The following is a 24,606-nucleotide window of genomic DNA, read 5'->3' on the forward strand; positions in this document are numbered from 1 at the left end:
ATGCTGCACACTGTATTCATTATTGTTAGGAAAGCTGGGTGATGAATAACATGGCTACCATTATATTTTCCTTAAGACTTGCCTTTCATACTGTTGCGTTATTCGGCATATTTGCTTTTCAGAAGTCTGTGCTTTTTTCTTTAGAAAGGTTCCCCAGATATAAGCATAGGGCGACCAGCTGTAATCTGCAGAGAAACTTGTTCAACAGCCTGCAGTGCCCCCGCAGGGGAACTGGAGAATTGCATGTTGAAATTAATTTGCTTTCCCGTCCGACTCCCCATAGACAGAAACGCTTTGCCTTCATTCTCTATAAACACATGTAAAATCCGCATGCGTTTTTCCTGCCAGGGAGGCTCTATGCTGCTGTTTCAATCTGCGTATTGACTGCAACGGTGATGTCATGATTACAGGTCTGATAACCACTGCAGACAGTCACTGAGCTCAATGGCTCTACAGGAGCTGCCAAAATCGGTGATGTGCATTGTAGCGTGATGTCACCGCCACAACCCATAGATAGACACCGTTGCAGTGGTGGAGAGGCGACACTGGACCCGGGGAGGGTGAGTACCATCTGATTTTATTATTTTTACCTAGGGGTTGGCAATAGAAAGGTGAAACCTGAAAGTGGAAAACCCCTTTAACTGTTTACATATCAGATACTAAGAACAGAGAGAAGCAATAAACTGTATATGATGAGCAGGTTATGGAACCCACCGGACAATAGGCACTATTAGGTCAGATGGGCATCCTAGAGGGCGTTCCTCTGCTTAGGAGACACTAAAAGAGAGTCGTTTTCTCATTCTGGACACCCTCACCATGGCCATGTAGTACATGGACACCACAGAATGAGGAGGACACCAGCAACGAGGATATTAAACTCTTGGATACCAAACATTGGTCTAATAGTTGGCAATTGGGTAGTAGACCCTTCGAGGCCAGGGACTTTCTGGGACACCAAACAGAGAAATATTCATGATCTTTTTTTTAGACTGGTAATCCTGGTGATACTATAGGTGGTTCACGACTTGGCGCATGAGATCCTGGTGGGGGACCTTTGGTTCTTGAAGCTCTGTTGTTTGGGGGAATCCAGATTTTACCATAGTCAATGTCACCAACTTGATAGATATACATAAGATCGTAGAATGTTCCCTTATATCTCAAGAGTGCCCGCTCTTAGGTCCTGTTGTACCCACTTGTGGAAATGGAAATATCAGAATTCCATCTCCTGCTCTCGGCACCGGTGGATCCTGACATTGCCCATGGCCAATGATGGAAGCCATGACCGTCTACAGTTCACAATTGGCACCTTCTAGAAGACGTATAAACCACTTATCATCTGTGACTCCACTGTGATATAGAGGTAAAGCTCCAGTTCACGACCCTTTGTTTCTCAGAAACATCTCTGCACCTCGTCCTTTCGGCTGTTGACACAGAATAAAAAGTATCTTTGATTTGGTCCCCGGGGTCCTGGCCATCCTCCAGCGTTTTCCTGCCCTGGGTGCGCTCCGGATTCAATACATTCTTTTATGTATTTTCAAATATGTTGTCTTCCAAGATAAGCAGCCGCGCTGTGAGCAGCAGGTCTTTATTCCTTGACCAAACAGTTGGGATCTTGTACTAAAAACATTCCGCGAGGACCGAGGTCCCCATAAAATTCCACTCAACAAGGCTGTTGTGTAAATCACAGATGGAAGACGCCCCGCGGCCCCCTCATCATCGTGATATAATAGTGTTATATAACATAATAGAATATCACTACGAAATAAAACACAACTGATGGCATTTTCATCTACATAAAGAGTTAAGTAATGCAAATTATTTTGAATTTTAGACCGTTCTCCTCCAGAGCTGCATTCCGAATTCTGCAGTCGCCGAGCAGTCTCTGAGCTTGTCTGTACAGAGCTTGCTGATGTAGGAACAATTGTTTCTGATGGATTATACAGAACAAACTCAGTTTACCATAGCCTCAGACTTAAGTCTGAGAATATGAGATTATGCAGGTTATGCTGCAAGTTTCCATGAGTTTCGTGGGAACAAATAGTGCATCATGTTTCACTAATTTTAACCATCAAAATGAAAGGCACCAGAATTTACACTACATGGGCCCCATTATAGTTAGTGTGTCACAGATATAGATATGATATAAAATAAATAGATATGAGTTAGACAGATAGATTATAGAAATATAGGTATATCGATAATAGCTAGATACAGTGCATTACAAAAGCATTCACACACACCTGCCCCTTTCCTGGCATTTTTAATGTTTTCATGGTTTGCATCAGTTTATGTAAAGAACACGCCTACAAATGTGAATATTCGGTTTTCTTTTTATTGTGAAGCAAACAACAAATAGGACAAAACAACTGAAAACTTCAGTGTGCATAACTATTCATCCCCTACAGTCAGTACTTTGTAGAGCCTCCTTTTGCGGCAATTACAGCTGCAGTCGCTTTGGATAAGTCTCTATGAGATTTCCACATTTTACCACTGGGATTTTTGCCCGTTCTTCAAAGCAAAACTGCTCCAGCTCCTTCAGGTTAGATGGTTTCCTCTGGTGAACAGCAATATTCACGTCTGACCACAGATACTCAATTTGATTAAGGTCTGGGCTGTGACTTGGCCACTCTAAAACATTTACACGTTTCCCCTTAAACCACTCGAGTGTTGCTTTAGCAGTATACTTAGGGTCATTATCTTGTTGGAAGGTGAACCTCCATCCAGTCTCAAATCACTGACAGACTGAAACAGATTTTGCTCAAAAAAATCCCTATATTTTGCATCATCCATCTTCCCCTCGACTCGGACCATTTTCCCTGTCCCTTCTGCCAAAAAACATCCCCACAGCATGATTCTGCCACCACAATGTTTCACTATGGGAATGGTGTTCTTGGGGTGATGAGCTTTGTTGGTTTGGCATTAGACATAGCATTTACCTTTGTGGGCAAAAAGTTCAATTTTGGTCTCATCTGACCACAGCACCTTCCTCCATACATCTGGGAAGTTTCCCACATGTCTTTTCGCAAAATCAAAAGGAGCCTTACAATTTTTGTGTGTAAGTAAAGGCTTTTTTCTGCCCACTCTTCCATAAAGGCCACCTCTATGGAGTGTACGGCTTATTGTGGTCGTATGGACAGATACTCCAGTCTCTGCTTGGGAACTCTGCAGCTCCTTCAGGGTTACCAATAGTCTCAGTGCTGCCTCTCTGATTAATGCCCTCCTTGCTTGGGCTGAGAGTTTTGGTGGGTGCCTTTTCTTGGCAGGTTTGTTGTGGTACCATGTTCTTTGATGGTGAAGGATTTGATGGTGCTCGTGGGGATCATCAGACATTGGGAGATTTTTTTATAACCCAACCCTGACTTGTACTTCTCAACAACTTTGTCCCTGACTTGTTTGGAGATCTCCTTGGTCTTTATGGTGTTGTTTGGAGATCTCCTTGCTCTTCATGGTGTTGTTGGTTATCTCCTTGGTCTTCATGGTGTTGTTTGGAGATCTCCTTGCTCTTCATGGTGCTTTTTGGTTAGTGGTGCCTCTTGCTAATGGTGTTGCAGCCTCTGTGACCAGAAAAGGTAAAGTGTACAGTACAGACCAAACGTTTGGACACACCTTCTCATTTAAACATTTTTCAGTATTTTCATGACTTTGAAAATTGTACATTCACACTGAAGGCATCAAAACTATGAATTGACATATGTGGAATTATACACTTAACAAAAAAGTATGAAACAACTGAAAATATGTCTTATATTCTAGGTTCTTCAAAGTAGCCACCTTTTGCTTTGATGACTGCTTTGCACACTCTTGGCATTCTCTTGATGAGCTTCAAGAGGTAGTCACCAGAAATGGTCTTCCAACAATTTTGAAGGAGTTCCCAGAGTTGCTTAGCACTTGTTGGCCCTTTTGCCTTCACTCTGCGGTCCAGCTCACCCCAAACCATCTCGATTGGGTTCAGATCTGGTGACTGTGGAGGCCAGGTCATCTGGCGTAGCACCCCATCACTCTCCTTCTTGGTCAAATAGCCTTTACACAGCCTGGAGGTGTGTTTGGGGTCATTGTCCTGTTGAAAAATAAATGATGGTCCAACTCAACGCAAGCCGGATGGAATAGCATGCCGCTGCAAGATGCTGTGGTAGCCATGCTGGTTCAGTATGCCTTCAATTTTGAATAAATCCCCAACAGTGTCACCAGCAAAGCACCCCCACACCATCACACCTCCTCTTCTATGCTTCACGGTGGGAACCAGGCGTTTAGAGTCCATCCGTTCACCTTTTCTACGTCGCACAAAGACATAGTGGTTGGAACCAAAGATCTCAAATTTGGACTCATCAGACCAAAGCACAGATTTCCACTGGTCTAATGTCCATTCCTTGTGTTCTTTAGCCCAAACAAGTCTCTTCTGCTTGTTCCCTGTCCTTAGCAGTGGTTTCCTAGCAGCTATTTTACCATGAAGGCCTGCTGCACAAAGTCTCCTCTTAACAGTTGTTGTAGAGATGTGTCTGCTGCTAGAACTCTGTGTGGCATTGACCTGGTCTCTAATCTGAGCTGCTGTTAACCTGCGATTTCAGAGGCTGGTGACTCGGATAAACTTATCCTCAGAAGCAGAAGTGACTCTTGGTCTTCCTTTCCTGGGGTGGTCCTCATGTGAGCCAGTTTCTTTGTAGCGCTTGATGGTTTTTGCAACTGCACTTGGGGACACATTCAAAGTTTGCCCAATTTTTTGGACTGACTGACCTTCATTTCTTAAAGTAATGATGGCCACTCGTTTTTCTTTACTTAGCTGCTTTTTTCTTGCCATAATACAAATTCTAACAGTCTATTCAGTAGGATTATCAGCTGTGTATCCACCTGACTTCTGCACAACACAACTGATGGTCCCAAACCCATTTATAGGGCAAGAAATCCCACTTATTAAACCTGACAGGGCACACCTGTGAAGTGAAAACCATTTCCGGTGACTACCTCTTGAAGCTCATCAAGAGAATGCCAAGAGTGTGCAAAGCCGTCATCAAAGCAAAAGGTGGCTACTTTGAAGAACCTAGAATATAAGAGATATTTTCAGTTGCTTCACACTTTTTTGTTAAGTATATAATTCCACATGTGATAATTCATAGTTTTGATGCCTTCAGTGTGAATGTACAATTTTCATAGTCATGAAAATACAGAAAAATCTTTAAATGAGAAGGTGTGTCCAAACTTTTGGTCTGTACTGTATATACTGACAGACATGTGACACTTACATTGCACATAGGTGGACGTCCGGTCACTAAGCATGGGACTTATGAAGGTAACTGCTGTCACCAGAATATTTTAGGGGCTTCATCGCAAAAGGGGTGAATACATATGCACATGCCAATTTTTAGTTATTTGATGCCATAAATTTAATTTATACCTATATTTTTCTCATTTCACCAACTTAGTCTATTTAGCGCTGATGCATCACACACATCAGATTACAAAAATATTTATACACAGGTTGTAATATAATAAAATAGGTAAAAAGCCAAAGGGGGTGGGGGGTGAATATTTTCGCAAGCCACTGTAGATAGATAAGGTAAGAGATACTGGATGTTGTAGCATCATCTATGTTATATATAATATACTGTATATATTCTCTCCATTAAAGGGGCAGTACACTAATATAGAAGAGCGTTCGCGCTTTCCTACACTGGATTACATAGACCCACACTTCATGTCTTCGGTGCGGTGGCTCAATGGCTGCGCTTATATCTGAACCCATTGGAGCTCCGGCTTCAGAATCCCATAGACCCCCTACTATGCTGAGAGGAAATATCTCAGGGGGTTATCGGCCCCCCGATTACTTCAGGCTACTTGAGCATTGACTATGGAGGGTGCGAGAATGAGTGGTTTTCTCATACATTTGCCCTATGATGTACTTTACACTTGACCCACAAGCAGGCTTTGTAGAGTCACACTAGGCCTCATTTCCATGACAACGAATCATTGCTCGGCCTTTAGTTATTAGTCTGCTGCTGCCCCGTGGTTGCTATGGGCCATTAGATATTTTTTTTTACAATAAATTGGGCCTCGCATTGAAGTGATTTACACGTGGCTGCGATGTGACGCCATTTTTCTCTCATAGAGCAACATGACGCTGTTCCCGAGCTCCGTATAAACTAGATTTAACTTATATGAGCCTCGATGGTTGAAAGAAAAAAAACAAAACACTGCGACGGTGAGGAACAGAACAGGTGGACAGCAAATATAGCAAGGAAATGTTTAATAATAATCCGGCCCTGAGGTCCCAGGGCTAATATGGAGATATGTGGTGTCGTCTGAGCTCGGAGACAGCGAGCACCTGTCAGAAGACCGAGCGTCGGGGGACTCGGCAGGGAACATCAGCTGTTTATCAAGTTGTGGTGTCAAAATGGGGCAGATACAAGTGATGGCGGCCGCCGATTACACAGAAATGTAACTGAGAATTAAAGGGGTTTTCCATTTAGGGCGAATAGATGTCATAGAGGAGAAGGGGGAATGAAAATCTTTGCTGGAGCGGTATTAAAGCCCATGTCAGTTCATCATCCAGATTTCCAAAAATTAGAAAGAACGGAAAAAAAATGGCCCCTTTAACACCTGAGTAGTGGAACTAATGTGTAAAAATGTAAAATGTGTAAAAAAACGCAAAAAAAATATTGTAAAAAATATATATAAAAAAAAAATCAACAAATACGTATATAAGTGTTAAACACCATCTACAAAAAAAAATCTAAAAATGAATAATAATATAAAAAAAAATATTTGGCATCACAAGCGATCCAATCTAATAAAATCTAAAATATGCATCCTATACATTGAACGTTAAAATGGGAAAAAAAATAATCATATTAACTTTTTTTTTTTTTCGGTCTGATAATCTCCCCTATAAATTGGAATAAAAATAGATCAAAAAGTCAAATGTACCCCAAAATGGTACCAATAAAAACACACACAAAAAAAAGCTCCATTGACTGAAAATAATTTAAAAAAAAATGATTTTATGGCTCTTAAAAAAATGTTTTATTTTTTTTGCAATTTTTTTTTAAATCGTAAAATGTAAAACAAAGAACTATATATATTTGGTACTGACCCATAGAAAAAAAAGTTACCAAGTAATTTTTACCGCAGATTGTAAGTTGTATGAACCCCCAAAAAATGGCAGAATTCCTATTTTTTTTTTATTTTTCAGTTCCATCCCACTTGCAATTTTTTGGGGATTTTGAAAAAGAAAAATCAAGCCCTCGTAGAACTTCATGCACCAGCAAAGCTTCTAAGCCACATGTAGGCGCACCACTTGTAAGTTTTTCTTTTAAGTGGTGAAAAAAATTTCAGAACTACTTAAAATAAAAAAAAATTGGTGTGTGCTGCCATTTTCTAACACTTGTAACCTTTTTATTTTTCCGTTGGCGGAGCTGTGTGAGGGCTTGTTTTTTTTTACGTGCCGAGTTGACATATTTTTCGGTACAAGGGATGATGATCGATTTTTATTGTATTTTTGGCGAGAGGTGTAGCGACCAAAAAATATCAAACATCAATATTGACTTTTTTTTCTTAACTTTTTGAGGTTTACTGTATGGGATAAATAATGTTATATTTTGATATATGGAACTTTTGCAGATGCAGTGATACCAAATATGTTTATTATTACACAGAGGATTGTCTAGGTTACTTACAACTAAATCCAGTCTCAACAATCCTCTGTGAGCTAAACTGATACGTTTTCCCTGTTCTAATACATTGTAACAAAACCCGGCCAACAAGAGAGATTTGTCCTGTTGATGACTGGAAACAATTGTAACAAATCCTCAGCTGTGAGAGAAGTGTTAGGACAGGATAGAATTTCAGAAACAAGAATGTTTCCGTTCACTGACAGCAAGCAGAAGCCTGAAAACCGCAAAGAATAGAAATGTAAAGTCTGTTAGACAGTTTAGGCGCGGCCTTTCCATAGTGCGTGCATGGCTGGCGCAGAGTCAGGAGGCTGCGGCACAGCAGGTTGTCAGCGGATCGCTCTGATAAGAATTCCTGTCGCTCCCGGGGATAAATCCTGACTCAGCGAGCCGTAATCTACCGGCGATGGAGCCGCCGCGTTTCGCAATCCTGACACTTTGCAGGGACGTCACTTTGCCCTCTTAAAATATTTACATAAAGTCGCCCGTGGTCTCAACAGGCCCCCCGCATCTCTGTAAATAGCGAGGATGAACAGCTGCACCAGACGCCGCCTGGACTGCATCCAACGGGTGGCTGACAACAGAGAGAACCTGCGAGCTCAGAAGTGTCTACATCAGTGTCTCGGATCTATCCTGGGCCAAGAAGACATTATTGATCATCTCAAGATCTCTGCTTGCTGTCAGTGAACTAAGATATTCCTGAGGCTGAAAACCTGCAAATATCCCGGCCATTTACCCCTCAGTGCAGCGGTCAGACTGCAGCACCTACGTAGAGTCCATAGGGGAGCCCTTAACCGCCCACCCCTCCTCGGTGGTGGGGTAGTGTTGGGTTGCCGTTGTATCTGAAGAATACCCTCCAGGTCTGGAACATACATAAGCCTAATATATCAGTGTTTTTATAGATATGCTTGGAAGATCACATGTTCAAAAAAAAAAAAAAGTTTAATAAAGATTTAAAAAGTTTTTAACAAAAGAAAGTTTTGAAAAAGTTATTTTTTTTTTTTGTCTTATTTTATGGGGAAAAAAAAATCTGAAAGTGATTTGTAGGTTGAATGTGTAATAACCGGTACAAAAAAATAAAAAAAAGTTATTTATCCCACAAAAATAGAAATCACCACCAGAACTGCTGTTTTTAGTTAAAAAGTTAATACTTAGGTACCTCAAAATAAAAAAACAAACAAAAAAACAAAACAACTAAAAGTCCCCATAAGGCAACATGAAAAGGAAGTTGTAGAAGTTGGATTGAAGGGACACAAAAGGTGCAAAAAAAAGGAGTAAACCATAAAAAAATGATAGAAATCTAATATTGCCCTGATCATAACGACCCAAAGAATAAAGTTATTGTTTGTTCCATGTGGTGAATGATGAAAAAAAAAAAAAAACACGACAATGAATGGTGGAATTGTTTTTTTTTCATAGACCCCCCCCCCAAAAAAAAAGGCTGAAAGGAAAAATTTAACCTGTTCATCAAAAAACAAGACTTTATACGGCACTATGCGGACCCCAAAAAATAATAAAAAGAAGTTATGGCTCTATGAAGAAGGAGAGGAAAAAAATTAAATAGTTGCAGTGTGTGGGAAGGGGGATAAAGGACAAGGGCATTTTTAGTTTTCGGGCTTTGATTCAGATCAAGCTCTCCCGTTTAAGTCAATGGGTCCATGAAAAATAAACAGACGCCATCAGTCTCACCCCCGAGGGGTTTTTCCTACTGCTGACTGGGCGATTTTCCATTATTTCGCATTCATTTCTTCCTTACCCTCTGCCAGGGACCAACTTTTTTTTATTGATCTGTCGACATCCATGGGACAATTTGTAGTTTTGAATGCAATCATTACTTTTACCGGAAAAGTGCGGTCAAATTGTTAAAAAAAACAACAATTCCCATCATTGTTTTGGGGGGTTTCGTTTTTTACAATAACACGATGCCAAACTTGGAAAACTCTTTTTATTTTACCCTTCTTTAAAAATTCAGATGTTTGTAAAAACTTTTATTTCGTCGCCATTTTGTGAAATCCGTAACTTTTCCGTTGATGCAGGACTTTTTTTTTTTTTTTGAGTGGCCAGTTGATGTTTTCAGTGACACTAATTTTGGTGAACAAAGTTTTTCATCGCTTTTTGTTGCATTTTGTGTGATTCCTTGATGTTCTTGAGTAAAACAATTTGATATTTTCACGGATTGGAAATTTACGGGTACGGCGATACCGAACAAGCTTAACTTTTTAAATTTCTTTAATTTTTGTATTTAAACATTCATGGTGTTTTTTTTAAAAAAAATATTCTTTAAAAATGTCTTTTTTAGGGAATTATGATCCCGCGATCACTTGTAATATAAACTGTGAATAAAAAATCTTGCCGCCAGCCTGTAGCTGGGCTTCATCGGAGTGCTACAATGATGGCGACTGTCACACACGCAAGATTTTCCATTCGAGGGTCTTCGAATGTTGGGTGACACCGCATCCTTTCACAGCTGAGGGTTTGCTACAACAGCTTCCATCTTGGTTATCACAGGTGGATAAAATGACTCCTTTTTTCGTATAATGGTTAGACGGCGCGGCGGTTGTATGCTGACGTGTAAATTCTTGCATTCCTGTGGTGCGGCCGAAAGTGAAGACTTGTACGTCGTCACACCCTTATTTGTGCTGAGGGCTCCTGGTATAATCAGATACAGATCATTATTTCATAATTATCTAGAACAAAGTCCACGACCTCAGCGCCGAGTCCGGGCACCAGAGCAAACACATAGCGTGCACTTTGCTGTCGCCATCACTGAGCGTGGCAGTCACTTTGGCAAAGGGCAAAACCACAAAAATTTAGAGCCACGAGGACCTGAGAGACGGGGGTGAGAAAGGAGTCATAGGAGGAACCAGAGAGACCTCCAGTCCAAAAAAAAGGTGAGGGGCAGATGATGGAGTCATCAATCCAGAAGAAGAGATGTTTGTCATCCAGCTTCTCCCTTCTCCAAATCTTTCCAGCCTCGCTACTAGTAATCTCCCATTTTTGACGAGAGGACAAACCCAAAAGTTTCCGTGGACAAATCTCTCGATCTACTTGCTCTCCAGACTGTACCCGTGTCTGGCCAGTATCATGGGAGCTGCCTTTCTCCTATTTTTTTTTGCAGGACAGATTTTTATCCCCTGAAATTAAAAAAAAACACCTAAGTTTGCTATTCAACACAGCAAGCAGAGATATTGGAAAAAAAATCCAAAAGGAGCCGATGCAAGAAAAATATTGGAACCTTGTGTGATTTTTTTTCAAAGTCAAGAAAACCCATTTAGTGCATGTTCACATGGAGTTTTTGACCTGGAATTTGGAGCAGATTTTACTCCAAAATCCACATAGAGAAACGCTTCCAAAACTCTTTAAATAACCTTCCTTTTGATTTCAACGGTAAAACCTCGCTGCGGTTTTTTTTGTTCTAAAAGGTTTTTAAAACCTCAAAAGAAACTCTAACAAAAGCGTCAGGTCTCAAAACTTCAATTAAAAACAGCACGATGAGCTTTCAAAAATACTTTTTTCTGCCTCAAAAATCTCTGTGTGAACATGACGCGCCCCTGGGCCTGAGTCGCGCAGCGTTGCGCACGCGGGAGCCTACCCGGAGCCGGATCTGATAGGGGTAGTAGTCTCGTGGCGGTGACCCGGTCCGTGCCCAGGGAGTCAAGCTGAGTGGCAGAGTTTAGCAGAAGATGGTACGGTGTTCGACTACGCCACCCGTTGAATGCGGCTATGAGGCCGCCGCTGCAGGGCAGACCGCTGAGGCCGGTGGTACGATTGTGCAGCGTAGATGGTATAACCCCCAACGGGAGGGGTATGGCCTCAGGGCAGCCGACGTGTTTGAAGGGGGTAGCAGAATAGCATGCAGGTAGCAGGAACCACTCAGAGACGGTGCGGTGTAGTTCAGGGTCTTTACTGATGACAAAGGTAGACCCTCCCGGAGTACTGGCTAGCGATCGGGGCCTGGTCAGTCCGTGAGCAGATGGGATCTCCCCTGGCCAGGCGGAGTTGTAGGCCTCCCCAACTAATTGTACTCTTCTGGCTACCTTGCTAGAGGCGGGTAAAAGTAGCCCACGTCCCTGAGTGTACCGTGTGGTGCTCACCCGTATGGCCGGTGACTCGGGGCCTTCTGGTAGCTTCCGCTCCACGACGGCGGTGCTGGTCCCTTGCGTGTGACCGTGCCTTCGGGTTTCTTGGCCAGAGGACCTGAAATCCCCTGCCGGTCGGTTTCTGCTGCTGGGTAAGGATTAGTCCCCACAGCCTCGGACTCCGGGTCCGGTGAGAACTCTTCAATCAGGGCGAGCTCTACAGCTTCCAGCCCCTGACTCCTTTTAGCACTGCTCCCACTGAGCTCCTGATCTTTCTTTCCTATAGCTGCTCCTCTCCAGACCAGACTATGTCTCTGTCTGGGACTCTTCTTCTTCTCTTTTCTCTCTAACCCTGCCTCAGCCCCAGTCTTATATAGGGGAAGTTCTTCCCCTCCCAGGACTGGGCAGGAGGTGTGGCATGCATAGGATTCCTGGCCAGGAGACCTCCCACCTGCTCTCAGACGTAATATTGCTATTACTGTGGAAACCAGACCCCTGGGGTGCCACATTCCCCCCTAGTGAAATTTAGTACTCCGGGACTAAACATACTTTTGTAAACATAACAAGTTATAAACAGAAACAGTACAATAAAGAAAAACACATTAGGATGGTCACGGCGTGTCCGCAACCGGGTGCAGTTTTTGAAGAAAACAAGGGTGTCCATTCCACCAAAGAACAGGGAGCCGTAACCAGGTAGGGGTCTGTCCTGCCCCGAGTCTTTAACAGTCTTTAGTCCGTTCCTGGGTTACGCTCCAAACATATGTAGAAAGGATTCCGGATAATCCATAAACGACACCTATAAAATAACTAGAAATACACAATTATTCACAAGCAACAATAAACAGGTAAATACAAATAAAACAGTTTGAGCACTTTAAATCCTCCAACGTACGGGCAACTGGCCTCTAGTGACCCTAGTAGACCTACGGAGCTGACTGACTGGTCCTGAGTTACAGGGTGTAGGGGCTGTCAAAGGTAAACTGGGCAGCTGTCTACGAGCTCTTTGGCTCACTAGGGGCACGGCAGGCTCACTATAAGCAGAGGGTTGATCCTCCTGGTCTGCTTGTGTGGGGTCTTCTGCCTCCTGGACCGGCTGCTCTTCCAGCTCTACCTGTTTCTCCGTAGGTACTTGAGATGCTGGTTGGAGGAAGGTGAGGACGGGTACCACAACAGCGCCATTGACTTGAGTCCAAGACCGAGGGAAGTCTCCGAGCACAGTACTGACCATATCTTCCCTTTCCTCTGCGGGTCGAGGGTCTTCCTGTTCTTCTTCAGGGTTCCGTAGCTGTTCGGGACACTTCTTCAGGTGATCTCGGGATACAATGGCTGTGGTTTCTCCTCCATCCTTACTGATTGTGCAGACTTTCGGGTTCTCATGGCTTGAGGGCAGTACGGTGTACGGGTCCTTCTCCCACTGGTCGTCCAACTTGTGGAGCCGTCTCTTCCTCTTCAAGACCTGCTCTCCAGGTACCAGGGGAACAGCGGGAGCATACTGGTTGTAAGTCTTCTCCTGTCTTTCTCTAGCTTGACAGAGACTTCGCTCCACGCTCTCCTGTACTTTCCGGTACTGCTGCTGCCTCTCTGTGTCCCAGTCTGCTTCTGGTGAAGTGTCCTCGGGTGTCAGGACTCCCATATCCAGGTCAACAGGCAGCTTACCAGGTCTTGCTCTCATTAGGTAAGCCGGGGTACAGTTGGTAGAACCTACAGGGATGTGGTTGTATAGGTCCACCAGATCAGGCAGTTTCTCAGGCCACAGACTGCGTTCTTCCAGGGGCAATGTTTTCAAAAGGTCTATCACCACCTGGTTCATTTTCTCGCAGAGTCCATTGGTTTGTGGATGATAGGGTGTTGTTCTTATCTTCCGGCAGCCATACAGAGTGCAGAACTCCTGGAAGACCTCCGCTTCAAAGGCAGGTCCCTGGTCCGTCAGCACCTGCTCTGGGTATCCGTGTGGACGGCAGAAGTGCTGCTGGAAGGCTCTAGCTGCTGTTTGAGCCGTTAAGTCCTTGACGGGGACGACAACCAAGAACCGGGAGTAGTGATCCACGATGGTTAACGCATAGACGTAGCCACTTCTGCTGGGGGTCAGTTTTACATGATCCAAGGCTACCAGTTCCAACGGCTGCTTGGTGACGATGGACTGCAGGGGAGTCTTCTGGCTAGCACGGTCCTTCCTTCTTAGGTTACATGGGCCACAGTCTCTGCACCACCTCTCGATGGTTCCTCTCATGCCTACCCAATGGAACCGCCCGCGCAGCAGGAACTCCAGCTTCTTCCATCCGAAGTGCCCAGCTCCGTTGTGGTATGCCTCCAGTACCATAGCCGCGTCTCTTCTTGGCACCACTACTTGCCAGATCAGTTCATGCGTCCGGGAGTTAACCATTCTGCGGCACAACTTCCCCTTGTAAAGGAACAGTCGACTCTTCTCAACCCACAGTTGCTTGGCCTCCTCCGGAGCGTCTGGGTCAAGGCGGGCATCTGGCTGAGTCAGCATCTCCTTCACCAGTCGGACGGCGGGGTCACTGTCTTGCGTTTCCGCCCAGTTGTAATGAGGTAAGGGGTTGAACGTAGCAGATTGCTTACCCCTTACACGGTGGGAATACTGGATAGTCCCATGATGGTGGAACGCGGGGAGTTCAACTTCTTCCAGTTCCTCTGGATCTTCCCCTACGTCCGGTAGGTTTGGCATTCTGGACAAGGCATCCGCGTTGGTATTGGAGCGTCCCGCCCGGTATTTGATCGTGAACTCATAGTTGGACAGGCGGGCCATCCATCTCTGCTCCAGGGCACCGAGTCTTGCCGTATCCAGGTGTGTCAACGGGTTGTTATCCGTGTACACGGTGAACCGGGAAGAGGCAAGGTAGTGCCTAAAGCGTTCGGTGACTGCCCACACCACTGCCAGGAACTCTAGCTTGAATGAGCTGTAATTCTCAGGGTTTCTTTCGGTGGGTCGCAGTTTTCGGCTGGCGTAAGCAATTACCCGTTCTTTCCCCTGCTGGATCTGGGACAGTACGGCTCCTAGCCCGACGTTACTTGCGTCGGTGTAGAGGATAAAGGGCTGGCTGTAATCAGGGTATGCCAGGATTTCATTCCCCGTGAGGGCCATCTTCAGCTGGCGGAAGGACTCTTCTTCCAGCTTCTCCCATCTGAAGGGTGGCTTCTGGTTCTTGGCCTTCCTGGACTGGCCTATCAGGAGGTCCTGCATAGGAGCTGCCTTTTTGGTGAAACCGGGAATGAATCTTCGGTAGTAGCCTACCAACCCGAGGAACTGCCGCACTTCCTTTACGCTGGAGGGGCTTGGCCATTCCTTAATTGCGGTGATCTTATCAGGGTCGGGAGCCACTCCGTCAGCACTCACCACGTGTCCCAGGTACTGCACCTTTGGTTTCAGGAGGTGACACTTGGAGGGTTTCACCTTTAGGCCGTAGTTTGCCAGGGCTTCGAACACTTCTGCCAGGTGTTTCAGGTGGTCCTCGTAGGTCTTGGAGTAGACGATGACATCGTCCAGGTATAACAGGACCGTCTCGAAGTTTCGGTGTCCCAGACAGCATTCCATCAATCGTTGGAAGGTTCCTGGTGCGTTGCAGAGTCCGAACGGCATGCAGGTAAACTCGCTAAGTCCCATCGGGGTGGTGAATGCGGTCTTCTCCCGGTCCGCCTCTGCTACAGGAACCTGCCAGTACCCGCTAGTGAGATCCAAAGTGGAGAAGAAGTTAGCAGATTTTAAAGCAGCCAAAGACTCCTCTATCCTTGGTAAGGGGTACGCATCTTTGTGTGTGATACGGTTGATTTTCCGGTAATCTACACACATTCTCATGGTGTTGTCCTTCCTTTTAACCAAGACTAGTGGAGCTGCCCAGGGGCTACAGCTATCCCTGATTACTCCAGCCTCCTTCATGTCTCTAAGCATCCCCTTGGCGTGTTGGTAGTGTGCAGGGGGTACGGGTCGGTATCTCTCCTTTATGGGAGGATGGTCTCCCGTGGGGATGTGGTGTTCTACCCCCTTTACTCGCCCGAAGTCTAACGGGTGTTTACTAAACACTCTCTCGTACTCTTGAACCACCCGATAGACTCCCTGTTTCTGGTGTGAGGGAGTGGAGTCAGTTCCCAAATGTAGTTGCTGACACCAGTCCTCCATTGGTTTCTTAGAGCCGTTACCTTCCTCTGGGTGAGATGGAGGCAAGGGTTCCACTGACTGTACAGAATTTTGGTCGATGGTATACAATTTGGCTAGCGTGGCATACCGGGGCAGGTATACTTCCCTCTTCCCGATATTTATTATGCGAACGGGCACCCTCCCATGGCGTACATCAACCACCCCCCGTGCCGTCAAAATGGTGGGCCTACTGTCTGAGTAGACTGGTTCTACCATTGCCTGGTAATCTCTACCTCTCAGACCAATAGCTGCCCGGCACCAAATCATCATTTCACTTTTCGGGGGCATGGCAATAGGGAAAGGGTCACACATTCTCACGCTTCCTATCTCACCACCGGAGAGTTCCACCTGTTGCCGCCGCATCAGTGCCCGGATCTCTTTTTGGAGCACTCGCTGCTGGCCGGAGCTGGCGTTCTTGGCAACCTGCTGTAAAATGAAAATCACCTCTGCAAGACAATTTTCAATCACATTAGTTCCTAGAGTTATCTTTGGGTGACTCTCGCGCTTGTCAATGTCTACAATGATCAGTCCCTGTGCTGCCAGTTCGACTCTACCGATTTTAATGGTCATCTCTTTAAATCCGATCTGTGGCACGGGCTGACCATTGCTGGCAATGATACTCAAGTCGTCATCAGGGTAGCGGGTTATATCCGAGTCATTCCAGTACTGCTTGAAGAGCACGTACGGGATGGTGGTGACCTGTGACCTGGTGTCAAGTAGGGCACTCATAGGAATGCCATCCAGTACCACAGGCAAGACTGGACGTCCTCCCACGTATTTGTCACGCCAGTTCGATGGGCCTGGTGATCTTATTCCTAGGGGTTGGCCCTCTACCCCAGGTTGTGCCAGTTTAAAGGACAGTACCTTGCCATATGTCCGGGTTGATTGCAGCGGCGGCAGATGGGTTGTCCGTCCTCGTTGTATCGGTCGCTGGGTCTTCCTCTGGCCGGTGGGGTCCTCCTTGGTCGACGCCACGGGATGTCCTCCGGTCCGGATGCCAGCTGGATCTTCCCTGGAGCAGAAACCTGTAAAGACTGCACAGTTCGGGTTAGCGCAGCAACGCTTTTAGCTAGCTCTTGGACCTGATGGTGCAAGTCTGGAGCCGGGTCATTGTTCAAAGCCTGCGCGTCAGCTCCCACAGGCCCTGCCGACAAGGGCGCCGCCTCCTGGTGGTAAGCGGTAGTAGGGCGCCTGTGGGTCACCACGCCACCCTGTGCCGGTTCTCGGAGCACCCGGATGGCTCTGTCCTTGAACTGTGCAAAGTCCAGATGAGGATCCTGTAAGGCCATTGCCCGCAACTGGGTTCGGTGGGCATTGCAATATAGTCCCTCTATAAATTGTTCGGCCAACAGCCTGTCCTCGTTTCCCACGCCGTCAGGGTCGGTCTGCTTAATGGCTCTCAGGGCCTCTTGTAGGTTTAGTGCATAGTCCCTTATATTCTCATGTGCTCGCTGTTTGCACTCGTAGAATCTAAGCTTAATCTCGGCTGAGGTGCGGGTATCAAAGGTGTCCTTCAGCCGGGTTAATATCCCTGCGACAGTCCTCCTCCCAGGTGGCCAGGACTTTACCTCCCTTTGGGCTGCCCCGGTTAGTTGGGCCACCAGGATGCTCACTTTTTGCTCTTCTGTGAGGGGGTACACCTGGAAGAGGCTATCCAGCTTTTCTCTAAAGTCATTCAAGGTATGTGACTCCCCTGAGTACTGGGGTAGCCAGGCTGCCCCCGGGATATAGGGCATGGTGAAAGGCATGACCGCAGCAGCGGCGGCGCTGGCTGTGGCAGTGAAGCTCTCCTCCGTATCCGACATCCTCCTCCCCCTTAGTGGACCGTGGCCTACCTTGCGATGATCCTCTTCCATAGGCCGCGGTTCCGCAGTGGATCGTCAGGGTTGAGGACCTTCCGTCGCGCTCCTGTGACGTCGGCATCTGCTGGGCTCCTTCCAGGACCTTACGCAACATCCTGACGTGAGGCGGGGCTTCAGTTCTCGTGCGCTTTCAGAGTCCACGCCCCTCTTCTTCCCGCGCGGCGTCTTCAAGATGGCGTCCAACGGCGGGAAAACTCCACGGATGGCGGGAAGAAGGCAGAAGATGGCGCCGGATGGCGGGAAAACTTCACGGATGGCGGGAAGAAGGCAGAAGATGGCGCCGGATGGCGGGAATCTTCACCACAGGTAAGTTTAACAGTCTTCTTTCAGGCACGCAGTACCCGGTGGTTGCGGGCACGGAATCCTGCCGACTACGCCAAAGTTGACGCGCCCCTGGGCCTGAGTCGCGCAGCGTTGCACACGCGGGAGCCTACCCGGAGCCGGATCTGATAGGGGTAGTAGTCTCGTGGCGGTGACCCGGTCCGTGCCCAGGGAGTCAAGCTGAGTGGCAGAGTTTAGCAGAAGATGGTACGGTGTTCGACTACGCCACCCGTTGAATGCGGCTATGAGGCCGCCGCTGCAGTGCAGACCGCTGAGGCCGGTGGTACGATTGTGCAGCGTAGATGGTATAACCCCCAACGGGAGGGGTATGGCCTCAGGGCAGCCGACGTGTTTGAAGGGGGTAGCAGAATAGCATGCAGGTAGCAGGAACTACTCAGAGACGGTGCGGTGTAGTTCAGGGTCTTTACTGATGACAAAGGTAGACCCTCCCGGAGTACTGGCTAGCGATCGGGGCCTGGTCAGTCCGTGAGCAGATGGGATCTCCCCTGGCCAGGCGGAGTTGTAGGCCTCCCCAACTAATTGTACTCTTCTGGCTACCTTGCTAGAGGCGGGTAAAAGTAGCCCACGTCCCTGAGTGTACCGTGTGGTGCTCACCCGTATGGCCGGTGACTCGGGGCCTTCTGGTAGCTTCCGCTCCACGACGGCGGTGCTGGTCCCTTGCGTGTGACCGTGCCTTCGGGTTTCTTGGCCAGAGGACCTGAAATCCCCTGCCGGTCGGTTTCTGCTGCTGGGTAAGGATTAGTCCCCACAGCCTCGGACTCTGGGTCCGGTGAGAACTCTTCAATCAGGGCGAGCTCTACAGCTTCCAGCCCCTGACTCCTTTTAGCACTGCTCCCACTGAGCTCCTGATCTTTCTTTCCTATAGCTGCTCCTCTCCAGACCAGACTATGTCTCTGTCTGGGACTCTTCTTCTCCTCTTTTCTCTCTAACCCTGCCTCAGCCCCAGTCTTATATAGGGGAAGTTCTTCCCCTCCCAGGACTGGGCAGGAGGTGTGGCATGCATAGGATTCCTGGCCAGGAGACCTCCCACCTGCTCTCAGACGTAATATTGCTATTACTGTGGAAACCAGACCCCTGGGGTGCCACAAACATATCCAAACAAATCCCAAAGAGAATCTGTCACGATACGTCCGCGATGCGATTTTACCGCGTTCACGAAAAAATTTTTAAAAAAATTTCGGCATGGATTTTTTGTAGCGGATTCTGCTCAAAAATCCACATAAACTGCAGAAAATCCTCTTTTAAAAATCTTCTTATTTATTTCAACGGGTAAGTCATACCGCTGTTAACTCTTTCCTGTTTTTATCTTCTTTTCCCGGCCTTGTTTTACATATCTGTCATATGGGATAACTCTGGGGCTTCCAAATATCCCAGTGATTCTGAGATTGCATTTAGGTCGATGTGATTGGGGAATATTTATGAATTTATATCTCAATTTTGATGAAAATGTTGACTTTTTTTTTTAATTATTTAATAATTATTTTATTTTTCAATTTTAAACTTTTTTTTTTATAGTGAATACAAAAAACATTTCCCGCACATCTCTTTAAACGTCCTTTTATTTTCTGAGGATATTAAAAAAGGGTTAAAATTTTAGCAGAAAATTTTTGTATTTTTTTTTATCAATGCAAATTTACAAAACCTATTTTTTTTTTTTTTTTAAGGATCGCTTCACTTTTGAAGTGATTCAGAACTCTAGTCACCCAGAGTGAATGCAGGCTTTGATCAGAAGACAGGACAACCCCTTTAAGTAAGGAAATCCTCTTGACGTACGCTTTACCATTGCCCATAGGTCCCTTCCCAAGACAAGTCCAGCAATAGCCAGTCTGTTCCTGAGAAATCAGCATATAAATTATATGCAAATGAGGCTGAAGTGCTTTTGGTGCCTGGAAGCACTTCCCAAGTTTCTGCCACACCGGCTCAGTTCCTTGCACAAGTCCCCTGCCTTCTGCTTGACTGTCAGCTGTTTTACAAGCAGAAGGCAGCAGAATAGAGCCAGAGTGACAGAGGCTTGGGAAGTGCTTTCGTGCACCAAAAGCACTTCAGCCTCATTTGCATATTCATTAAAACGCTCAATAACAGAGGGAATGTAAAGGTAACTCATGATCTGGACTCAATGTTACTATTTTTGCACAATTAAAAAAAAAGTCACTTGCTCAGGCGCCGTGCACCGAGAGCGGAAGCTTCGTTTTTAGTTTCTCGTCGCCCTACAAGGGCTCGTCTATTTGTGGGATGAATCTGATGCTTGTAATTTGGAGGGGGTGATAGGAGGAGAATAATAAGCAGAGCTTTCTGGGATGGGAAAGTTCCATCTGTCCAAAAAAAAAATACAATTATTTATCTGATGCTCTGAAAAAGAAAAAAAAAAGCCGGATTTGTAGTTTTTTGGTCATCAAATCTCTAAAAAAACAAAACAAAAAAAACTACAGCTCATCCTGAAAAAAACAAAACCTTATGTCAGAGGGAAAAAACAAAAAAAAGTTATGGCTCCTGGAAGAAAAAGGGCAAAAGAAAAAAATATATAGCTGCAGGCAGTAAAGGGTTAACATCGCCTCTGCTGCACATAATAGTGTGTGGTTAGCCGCATGTGGTTGTCAGAAGGCTGCAGGGGGCGCTGAGCGCCGGGGGCAGGAAGGTGAGCAGCCCCCCTCCTCTCAGCCACCCATTTCCCGCTCTCATCCCAGCCAGTGACAGCTTTAAGCCCCGCCTCCTACTCACCTGACCACCTGACCTCAACACTAGCTTTCACTTTGGCCACACCCTCTCCCGCGCATTGCATCATGGTCGTAGTAGTCCATCGCTGTTTGGGCAAACTCAGGTGGAAGCGCCGCCCAGACTACAACTCCCACAAGTCATCAGCGCTCTAACCTGTGAGCGTCCATCCAGGAGAGCAGAGCTGATGGCACATAGCAGCACAGGAAGGAGCGGGTGAGTGTGAGGAGCTGTGCTCGCCCCCTGCAGACCCTGTCATTCCTCCTCCTCCTGCTGCCTCTGTCTGACAACCTCTTATCCTCCATTAGCCTTTCTGTTATGCTGTAATAGGTGGTCACACACCCTGCACAGAGGATGGGACACAAGTGTCTGATCGCTGGGGTCACATCATAGGAACCCCCCCCCCAGGGATGACAGAATGGGGGTCCATGCAACCTGAGTGAATGAGGCGGATAACTGAGCACATGCACCACCTCCAATCTTTCATAGAGGGCTGAAAAGACTCTGTGCTCATAATGGAAGTGCGACCCCCAGTGATAAAGTGGCCAGACACCTCACTAACTGCAGATCTATACATCCACCACTAGAGGGAGCTCACTACATACTGATTTATACAGCCAACACTAGAGGGAGCTCACTACATACTGATTTATACATCCACCACTAGAGGGAGCTCACTACATACTGATTTATACAGCAACGACTAGAAGGAGCTCACTACATACAGATATATACAGTCACCACTAGAGGGAGCTCACTACATACAGATTTATACAGCCACCACTAGAGAGAGCTCACTACATACAGATTTATACAGCCACCACTAGGGGGAGCTCACTACATACAGATTTATACAGCCACCACTAGGGGGAGCTCACTACATACAGATTTATACAGCCACCACTAGGGGGAGCTCACTACATACAGATTTATACAGCCATCACTAGAGGGAGCTCACTACATACAGATTTATACAGCCACCACTAGGGGGAGCTCACTACATACAGATTTATACAGCCACCACTAGGGGGAGCTCACTACATACAGATTTATACAGCCACCACTAGGGGGAGCTCACTACATACAGATTTATACAGCCACCACTAGAGAGAGCTCACTACATACAGATTTATACAGCCACCACTAGGGGGAGTTCACTACATACAGATTATACACCCACCACTAGGGGGAGCTCACTACATACAGATTTATACAGCCAACACTAGAGGGAGCTCACTACATACTGATTTATACAGCCAACACTAGAGGGAGCTCACTACATACTGATTTATACATCCACCACTAGAGGGAGCTCACTACATACTGATTTATACAGCAACGACTAGAAGGAGCTCACTACATATAGATATATACAGTCACCACTAGAGGCGGCTCGCTACATATAGATTTATACAGCCACCACTAGAGAAAGCTCACTACATACAGATTTATACAGCCACCACTAGGGGGAGCTCACTACATACAGATTTATACAGCCACCACTAGAGGGAGCTCACTACATACAGATTTATACAGCCACCACTAGGGGGAGCTCACTACATACAGATTTATACAGCCATCACTAGAGGGAGCTCACTACATACAGATTTATACAGCCACCACTAGGGGGAGCTCACTACATACAGATTTATACAGCCACCACTAGGGGGAGCTCACTACATACAGATTTATACAGCCACCACTAGGGGGAGCTCACTACATACAGATTTATACAGCCACCACTAGAGAGAGCTCACTACATACAGATTTATACAGCCACCACTAGGGGGAGTTCACTACATACAGATTATACACCCACCACTAGGGGGAGCTCACTACATACAGATTTATACAGCCACCACTAGAGGGAGCTCACTACATACAGATATATACAGTCACCACTAGAGGCGGCTCGCTACATACAGATATATACAGTCACCACTAGAGGGAGCTCAATACATACAGATTTATACAGCCACCACTAGAGAGAGCTCACTACATACAGATTTATACAGCCACCACTAGGGGGAGCTCACTACATACAGATTTATACAGCCACCACTAGAGGGAGCTCACTACATACAGATTTATACAGCCACCACTAGGGGGAGCTCACTACATACAGATTTATACAGCCATCACTAGAGGGAGCTCACTACATACAGATTTATGCAGCCACCACTAGGGGGAGCTCACTACATACAGATTTATACAGCCACCACTAGGGGGAGCTCACTACATACAGATTTATACAGCCACCACTAGGGGGAGCTCACTACATACAGATTTATACAGCCACCACTAGAGAGAGCTCACTACATACAGATTTATACAGCCACCACTAGGGGGAGTTCACTACATACAGATTATACACCCACCACTAGGGGGAGCTCACTACATACAGATTTATACAGCCACCACTAGAGGGAGCTCACTACATACAGATCTATACAGCCACCACTAGAGGGAGCTCACTACATACAGATTTATACAGCCACCACTAGGGGGAGCTCACTACATACAGATTTATATATCCACCACTAGAGGGAGCTCACTATAGCTTTATACATCCACCACTAGAGGGAGCTCATTACATACAGATTATACAGCCACAACTAGGGGGAGTTCACTACATACAGATTATACAGCCACCACTAGGGGGAGTTCACTACATACAGATTATACAGCCACCACTAGGGGGAGCTCACTACATACAGATTTATACAGCCACCACTAGAGAGAGCTCACTACATACAGATTTATACAGCCACCACTAGAGAGAGCTCACTACATACAGATTTATACAGTCACCACTAGAGGGAGCTCACTACATACAGATTTATACAGCCACCACTAGAGGGAGCTCACTACATACAGATTTATACAGCCACCACTAGGGGGAGCTCACTACATACAGATTTATACAGCCACCACTAGGGGGAGCTCACTACATACAGATTTATATATCCACCACTAGAGGGAGCTCACTACATATAGCTTTATACATCCACCACTAGAGGGAGCTCATTACATACAGATTATACAGCCACCACTAGGGGGAGTTCACTACATACAGATTATACAGCCACCACTAGGGGGAGCTCACTACATACAGATTTATACAGCCACCACTAGAGAGAGCTCACTACATACAGATTATACAGTCACCACTAGAGGGAGCTCACTACATACAGATTTATACAGCCACCACTAGAGGGAGCTCACTACATACAGATTAAGCCGCCAACTCTAGAGATCTCACTACATACAGATTTATACACCCACCACTAGGTGGAGCTCACTACATACAGATTTATACAGCCACCACTAGAGGGAGCTCACTACATATAGATTTATACAGCCATCACTAGGGGGAGCTCACTACATATAGATTTATACAGCCACCACTAGGGGGAGCTCACTACATATAGATCTATACAGCCAGCACTAGGGGGAGCTCACTACATACAGATTATACAGCCACCACTAGAGAGAGCTCACTACATATAGATCTATACAGCCAGCACTAGGGGGAGCTCACTACATATAGATTTATACAGCCACCACTAGGGGGAGCTCACTACATATAGATCTATACAGCCACCACTAGAGGGAGCTCACTACATATAGATTTATACAGCCACCACTAGAGGGAGCTCACTACATATAGATCTATACAGCCAGCACTAGGGGGAGCTCACTACATATAGATTTATACAGCCACCACTAGGGGGAGCTCACTACATATAGATCTATACAGCCACCACTAGAGGGAGCTCACTACATACAGATTT

General features: G+C 46.2%; 1 protein-coding gene across 4 annotated transcripts in view; it reads left to right on the plus strand.

Moving 5' to 3' along the window:
• The first annotated feature begins 10,358 nt into the window (after window positions 1-10,358).
• ACP6 (acid phosphatase 6, lysophosphatidic) overlaps window positions 10,359-24,606 on the plus strand; it is a 37,957-nt gene continuing 23,709 nt past the window's right edge. Inside the window, exon 1 of one of the 4 annotated variants that reach the window (XM_073668502.1) lies at window positions 10,359-10,552. The gene's annotated coding sequence lies outside the window, so the exon portion shown is untranslated. Of the gene's footprint in view, window positions 10,553-20,872; window positions 21,029-24,606 lie in introns of those variants that run through there. The other 3 variants (XM_073668500.1, XM_073668499.1, XM_073668501.1) reach the window with 3 other exon arrangements.

The sequence above is a fragment of the Phyllobates terribilis genome, unplaced genomic scaffold (assembly GCF_046119375.1).
Source record: "Phyllobates terribilis strain yellow unplaced genomic scaffold, ASM4611937v1 Scaffold_2__4_contigs__length_985480577, whole genome shotgun sequence".
Lineage (NCBI taxonomy): Eukaryota > Metazoa > Chordata > Amphibia > Anura > Dendrobatidae > Phyllobates > Phyllobates terribilis.